General features: G+C 40.4%; 1 long non-coding RNA gene across 1 annotated transcript; it reads left to right on the top strand.

The window, feature by feature from the left end:
• The first annotated feature begins 1,649 nt into the window (after positions 1-1,649).
• On the top strand, positions 1,650-4,723 carry LOC108250048. The gene is made up of 6 exons (XR_005234154.1): positions 1,650-1,843; positions 2,033-2,133; positions 2,297-2,424; positions 2,508-2,595; positions 3,329-3,506; positions 3,920-4,723. It is a non-coding gene; the product is annotated as an uncharacterized LOC108250048 (long non-coding RNA).
• The last annotated feature ends 3,538 nt before the right edge of the window (positions 4,724-8,261 follow it).

An 8,261-nucleotide genomic window follows, 5' to 3' on the forward strand; every position in this document is an offset into this window, starting at 1 on the left:
CCACCTTTCAATGTCCCATGTTTGGTGCACCTTTGCAAAGTCCAAACGGGCAATTTTGTGGCATTGAAGAAGATGTGGCTTTTGAAGATGTTTTTGTTTCTGAAGCCCTTCTCTCGCAGATGCCGTCGGATGGTTATTGGGCTGCAGTCAGCACCAGTAATGGTCTTAATTTGGGTAGAGGATTGTCCCGTGTCTTGACGGACAGCCAATCGGATCCTGCGGCTCAGAGCTGGTGAAAATATTTTGGATCTACCACTTGACCTTTTTGTTCCATAACCCTCAGGATCATTTAAAAAACGCAAAATGACTGTCTTACTGCATCCAACCTCAGCAGTGATGGCACGTTGTGAGAGGCCTTGCTTATGCAGCTCAACAATCCTACCACGTTCATAGTCAGTGAGCTTTTTTGCTTTTGCCATCAGGAGGTCTTGACAGTGTAAAGACTTGACAGAAAATGACATGGATTTTTGCACAGCTTTTGGCTTTTAAAGACTATGGTCTTAAACTTTTGATCAGCTGAAAAAATCATGTTTGAGTGTAAATGCAGTTTGCAGAAAATTCCCCGCTCAAAAGTATATATAAGTCCCCAACACATTGCAATCCCAATTCTTTCCATCGGTCAAAAGCTCCATCCAGAGTTGAAGGAGTAAATGATGGATTTACAGATAATGGTAGTGTAAAATATAGAGCTCTTAGTTTAAATTTTTTGTTATTTGCTTCCAAACCTGGATCACATCATATATCACCAGGTTGTAACTGTAATATGTTTTTCCCAGATCGATGGGAGACATTAAAATAGCGCCAATCGAGGGAGGCACTCCTCTTGTTCCATGTCCAGCCAGCTATCAAGGACAACTGTCTCATCTGACCAGTAGGAAAAAGGATGAATGCTAGCTACCCAATAATAATGTATAAAGTTTGGGAGGGCCAGGCTCCCATCCATTTTAGACTTGCACACATGTCCCTTATTGATCCTATGAGATTTATAGTTCCAGATAAAAGGAAGGAGTATGGAGTCTAGCTTTTTAAAGAAAGTTTTAGTGAGATATATGGGAAAATTCTGAAAGAGATACAACAATTGAAGGACCATACCATTATACCATTTTAACTGCATTTACTCTTTCTATCAGGGGAATTGGGAATGTTCTTCAATGTTGCTGCTATGACCTGGATGACGCGCCAAATTCAGATGGAGGGCTGGAAGTGGATTTCTCCAGTTCATAACACTGCGTAACGGATAACAGGGAGTACGCTAATGCCCTAAATGGGCTCGCAAACACAAGATATCTTGAGAAAATACGGTTACAAACTACAAACTATCTGGTGCTGCAGACATCATACTATACAACGAGTCAAATAAAAGCTTTCAAAAGCCTGGAAGCATACAATGATTTTGTTTCAGGTTGGGTCAACCATTTAGGATCCAAAGAAGCATTAGATGGTGTGGAGGAGAAGAGAGTGCAGAAGTTCACCAGGCCTTGTTAGGAATGTCCGGTTGTTTTTGCCAGAACTTGGGAACAGTGGGGGTGATAACAGGAGGATTCCTGGAACACAGAATTTGTCTGGTTCTTAGAACACAGGAAACACACTGGGTTGAGCTAGACCCAGTGTCGTAGAAGTTACGTAAATGGTCAGAAGTATGCATAGTCATCATGCATTGATTTCTGTATAAATACGCCCTTTCTCAAAGATACTTTGGGATTTTGGGGCAAGCTGATCAAGAGTAAATGTGTCAATAAAATCCCCCGTGCATTGGCTGGAATCCAACGACTCCGACTGTCATTTCAGTGTGCGATATACCTGGCTTTTCACCCACAATGGCTGTCGACTTGTTTCTGCCTGGGTGAGTAGTGAGTTGTGCTATTTTAAGTAATTGGTCTACGATAACAATGCTACCGCTAGCAGCAAGCTAACCTACGTTATTTCTATGAGCTTCGATCTACTTGTAAACAATTTATGTAGCTTCTGTAAACCTAAATTCATGCTGGAGTTGTACGTTAATGTAGAGGCATACTGCATTTCTACAATGTAGGTCAACCATTCGAAGCGATCGACAGAAACCCCATTAAAAACATGGTTCGTGGCCAGAGACAGTGGGGAAATAGTCACAGCTCATTGTGACTGTATGGCTGGGTAGGTTATATTTAATTCATTTAACTTTTCCTTTTTTTAAGTATGCAAGTTCCACAGAGTAAACATTATATTTTCCTATTTTCTGTCCAGGACTCATCTCAGTGGGAATATCTTGGCTAAATACTAGTAATGTTGTTAATATTCTTGCATATTCTTTTTTCAGACAGTCAGAATCTTGCTCCCATGTGGGAGGCTGTCCTTTTTGCAACAGAAGCTGGGGTGAAAATGAAGAAAAGTGCCTTGTGTACCACAGAGAAGTGTAAATGGCTAATTCCATCACACATCAAAAAGGTAGATGGATCTGCTGAAAATATTATAGTTTTATTTGTTTTGTGAATATTATTAAGGTAACTGTGTCTGCTTTGTAACTTCAGATACCAGCTGCACCTGTTGCCAATATTGATTTTGCATCAGCAAGATCAAAGAAGAGTAAATTAGATGATGCTATTGCAGGGAGGACAGGTAAGCATGTTTGTCAATTGGTTGTTTTCCTCAAAGACAAATTATGTGTGAAATAGATGCATTATTTATATTCATTGTATTTCATATAACAATTAGATACACTTTTGCAGTGATGCATTTTTTTGGGGCACCTCTGCAGGCAAGAGTCGCACAACACAAATCCCCTTCTGTCCAAAGGTAGAGAAAGACTCTGAGACGTATGTGCAGTTTTTTAAGGCGTTACATAAGAACTTTCCGAGAAGTGCTGCCTTGATGTCCAGGACACCATATTACAGAGAGTTTGTCCCCAAGTCAGTCTCCTTGTTACCGAAATCTCTGTTTGCGTACCAAACACCAGTTGCAGCTATCTCCAGCAGAACTGCAGGCAGCATGCAGGGACTTCAATTTTGAGGAACTCAGTGTATCACAGGTACAAGCTGTAGAGGAGGAGACAAGGGCCCAGAGCTCATCTGCTATCTGGTACAGCCAAAGAGCAGGAAGAATAACAGCATCCAAACTTAAACAAGCTTTACAGAGCAGTCAAGAAAGACCATCCAAGAATTTGATCAAGTCTATATACTACCCAGAAACACAAAAGTTATCTACTGCAGCAATAAGGTAAGGGAGGAGCATTATTTGAGGGGAGTTTTAATCTAGGCAGTGGTCTATTTAAACTCAGAAAAGTAAATGTGAACACCAGAAATAAATGAAGTTTAAATTTAAGCTTGTTAAATACATTTCACTCTTATTCCAGATATGGCTGTAAATTTGAAGCCTGAAAACGGTATGAACAACTCCAAAGTGTGGACCATGAGGGGTTTTCCTGCATGGACAGTGGGCTGTGGTTAAACTCAATGTGGCCCAACATGGGGGCCTCACCAGATGGAGTCGTTTCATGTGACTGTCATGGAGCCGGTGTTTGGGAAATCAAGGTAAAAATTATTTCTCCAGAAATTGTAATTGCTGCATTGCAGATTTTGAGCACTTCAAAATATGGATATTACAACTATATTTTTTTCCTCAAATCATTATGTTGTTAATATTACTCACATGTAGCTGTAATTTGGTGGATGGTCTTGTTTTTTGTGGGACATTGATTTTTTGTTTTGTTTTGTTTTCCCGTAACAAAAACTGTTTGATGTTCCCATCACCTTTTAAGACCTAGTTCAGATTAAAACATTCTTAACAGTGGAACAAACCCGGTTCACAGACATAAACATACTCAGATTTTAGCATTATTTTTGATCAATGAAGTAACTGAAACACAATCTTTAAAAAAAAAAATTATATTCTGATGTTTTGAAGAGTATTTTCCATGTTTTGCTTTCATTGTCTTATCTTTCAGTGTCCACAGAGCAAACAGCATGAAGTCAATCTAAGGATGTGTGCTGGACAGCCTGGCTTTTGTCTCACAAAGAACGGAGATTCTGTGGAATCATCCATATTACTATCAGGTCCAGGCTCAGACTCACACTGGGGATGTGCAATATTGTGATTTTGTGGTATGGAGTAAAAATGATATTTATGTGGAAAGAATTGTGCGAGATGCTGAGCTCTGGGAAACAGCAGTTCCCAAAGTTTGGCAGTATTTTACGCATTGCATCCTACCTGAAATCCTGGGACAGAAATGCCCACGTGACTAACAAATTCAAGCATTAAAATGTTACATCGAGTAGTTTTTGACATGGGGAAATATTTTGAAAACTTTCAGACAGACAAGTAAGAATGTTTTTCACTACCATAATGTGTTTCAGCCACACCTGCAGCTCTCCCCAGAGGGGTCATGTGATGCTGTTGTGACATATTAGAGCTGTTCTTTTTTTGGGCCTGCCAGACAGCAGAGGCACCCTGCATAGGACAACATCCCAGGTGTGGCAAAAGGTGTATACTCCCTCAATTCTGTTAATAATCACTGAGGCCTGCCTCGTAATTTCATTGACTTCCCTGAACAGGTGGTGTAACTTGTTGCTCTCAAAGCAAATGACTGTGGGCTCTTATCTGTTTGTGTTGTGATCTTTCTCTCTTGCATTTTTATCTGTTACGGCTAGACTTCAGGTTCTTTTGTATTTGTGAAGTTTTATGTAGATCTAAGCTGAAAAACAAGCTAAATCTGTTATAAATAAAATGATAAAGGTAAATCAAGATTGAATGTAATTTTGTTATTCAAAGGTCTTCTGATACATGTTAAATAACAGCACATACAAATTCAGAAATATTACAAAATGAATCAACTTCAAAAAAATGTTCTTACATGTATTTCAATACATAGCAAATATTTGTCATCTTATCTGAAATGTTCACAAGGGTTGGTGTTTACAGAGTTAAGTGAACAACAAAATTCAAGGTAATTGTAGAATGTTCAATTGTCTTTCTGAACAGTAAATATGTAGAAATATCAACAATATTAGTAATTTAATTTCTTTCAATTAATTTCAAAGGCTTAACAACTGTATAATCATTCAACATTTTAAGTTGTTCCAAAAGGAACATTACATTACTCTAGAGGAACAATAGATTCTGAGATGTTGGACAGTGCACAGCAAATTACAGCAATTTTGTCAATCAATGCTTGTGGGTCAGTAGATTTGACAGCCATATGCTCAATAGGCATTGCCCTACTCTGCAAAATCTGATACTTTCTTTGAACTAAGCCTATTACCCTTTCAACATGAATACGAACACTTGCAAGTTTCTTTGTTTGTTCAGCCTCATAAGCAGAGAGCTGTTTTTTCCCCTTTGTGAAAGAAGGTACAGAAAAATCCTACACGGTCTTCAACAGTGAAGCCCCGATCTGCAAGCACAATATCGCCAGGTAACAGCTTGTTCAAGATACCACACTCCTCTGTTATTTGTTTATCACTGGTCCTCCCTCCCCATGCTTTTGAAATGTAAGTAACATAACCCTGAGGAGAAATGCCAATAAGAAATGTTACTGTATTGTGATGCTTATAATTGGACCAGGTTTGTGCTCTCGCTAATAAATTGGTTGGCTTTTCGAGAAATACTTTAAAACAGACCGGTATCACTGCAACTTTTAGTCCAAAGGCCTTTCTGAATGAAATGGGCATAATTGACTGGATTACTTCTCACTCTGGCCACTCTATTAAGAATTCTAGTCTTTCGTGGAGAACATGAATCATTCTAAGGCAAATTCTACACACAGTAGCTGTTGACACATTAAATCGATACGCAAGGTCTTGAATTTGCAGATTCAATCTGAGACGCATAAGTATCATAATAAATTGCTTAAATTTGGAGAGAGCTGACAATGATGAGATGGTGATGTATGGTTCACAGAGCTGAAAAAACTAAAACGTTGGGCAGTCCAGTGTAAAACTTTGTTTTGTCATTGGCATTCTCCAGCTTTGTAAGGTCGACCATAGCTCCGTCTGTCATTCATCATCTGCGGATATTTAGTTATTAAAAATTAGGTTCAAAGAATTTATTTAAAAAATAGTGTATTCCTTACTTTTGAATCGACATATGAATAAGTAACTGTCCAGTAAAATATCTGAAAATACAATGTAAACGATGAGATCCTTGTTACAAAGTGGTCGCTGCAGACACTGGCATTAGCAGTTTCCACACTGCCCGTTTTCAGCCGTAGATTGTTGATCCATTTTTGTCTCCTTTTTTTTTGTAAGTTTTTCAAAATGAATTCCCCTGTGAGTAACTACTTTCGGTACACGAAAATAACTTTTATCTTTTTCTCTATTAGAGCGGCTGGAACAACCGTATACAACACAAAATGTAGGTATTTTGAAGCTGGCTCAATAAAAAACAAACGGGCTGAATTTACTTCCGGACGCACCAACGTCTCCCAATGCAGATGGAGGGCCAGCCCGTTTGTTTTTTATCTGAAACCCAGCAATACAAAGTTTTTTGTAACTTTGGATAATTTTTTCCTCTTTCTAACTCTCAGGCCTGAGTTGGTTTCCCCTGAATGTGGGTTAAGAAAATCAAGGAGAAAATGGCGGAACCCACGACCCGATCGGAGCTCATGGAAGCCGCTTCCCAATTAGCCAGACACGAATCCATGTTAAACGCCCTGTGTAAACAACAGCGATCGGACACCAGGCAGCTCGACCAGCTAACCATGCTAACCCAGGAGATCCACCAGAAACTGTCATCCCTGGTACAACCCACGCAGGCTGCGCAGGTTTCCGCTTCCGCCGCTGCAGTAACAACGCATTCTCCCCCGGCTTCCTCTCACTTCCGGGAAGTTTCCTCACCCACTCCCGAACATTTTTTTGGGGAGATTGGCAAGTGTGCAGGTTTCCTCTGGTTTTTTACCGTTCTCCACAATCGTTCTTTGACGATGACTCCAAAATTTCATATATTATTGGTCTACTGAGAGAAAAGGCGTTAAGGTGGGCCAAAGCAAAATATAGCTTCTGGGCTATTAGCCAAACCCCTTTTAGCCAATTTCTGGAAGATTTTGAACAAACCTTCGGTAATAAACATAACAAAACAGAGCTAGCTCACTAGACGAACGAGGGGTACTAGTGAGTAGTTTGTCGCATCCCCTCGGCTCTCGTTTTTTTTTTACACACCACCATCTTTAATGAACAATTCAAAGCCTCCGTTCACGCATTGTTGGACTCTGGAGCTGAACAAAACCTCATCTCTGAAGACCTCGTTCGCAGTTTACAGCTCCTGCTGCAAGGAATGGCCTCTTCGCTACCGGTTATGGACATCTCCGGCCAAATTACCACCCACATCAAACATCGGGTGTCCAAGCTCCTATTCATCGCTTCCGGAAATCACCGCGAGTGGGGTGAGTTTTTGGTTTTTTCATTGCCCACACCTCAAATGATCTTGGGTTTTCCATGGTTAAGAAAGCATAATCCAGTAATCAACTGGGCGGAGAAGAGGATAGAGTCTTGGAGCAATTTTTGCTTAAAGAATTGCCTCCAGTCCGCTATACCTGCTCTTCCAGTAAAAAGAGAGCTTCCCAAGGAAATTGACTTATCTAAAGTTCCACCTGAGTATCATGATCTCGCCCCAGTGTTTAGTAAGACCAAAGCTCTGTCACTTTACCTGCACAGACCTTATGATTGCGCCAACGAACTCCTGCCAGGGACCCCCCTTCCCTCAAGTCGGCTGTTTAACCTCTCAGTTCCTGAAAGAGACGCTATGAGAACCTACATTGAGGAATCTCTATCTTCTGGTATCATTTGTCCATCCATGTTTCCTGTTGGTGCAGGCTTTTTTTTCGTGGAGAAGAAAGACAAGAGTCTCCGCCCCTGCATCGACTATCGAGGACTAAACTACAACTACCAACTACAGAGGTTCTTGGGATTTGCCAATTTTTATCGCCACTTCATAAAGAACTACAGCAGGGTGGCTGCCCCCCTTACTCAACTCACTTCTATCAAACAGCCTTTTGCATGGACGTCGAAGCCCAGGTGGCTTTTGGTGAGTTGAAGGGGAGCCATTCTCTCCCAGAAGTCTTCTTCCTTGCCCTTAAACTATAATGAAGTAGATAAGTTGGTAGATGAGTTTCAGTGCAAACTTTCAGTTATCATTGATTACATTGCCCCCATTAAAGTGAAAGTTGTGACTGGTAGGAAGAAATCTCCATGGAGAAATGCACAAACAGTTCAATCTGCAAGACAACTCTGCAGTAGGGCTGAACGAAAATGGCGTAAGGCTCAACTGCACGTTTATTATGACATCTACAAAGA

Source organism: Kryptolebias marmoratus, linkage group LG16 (genome assembly GCF_001649575.2).
Source record: "Kryptolebias marmoratus isolate JLee-2015 linkage group LG16, ASM164957v2, whole genome shotgun sequence".
Lineage (NCBI taxonomy): Eukaryota > Metazoa > Chordata > Actinopteri > Cyprinodontiformes > Rivulidae > Kryptolebias > Kryptolebias marmoratus.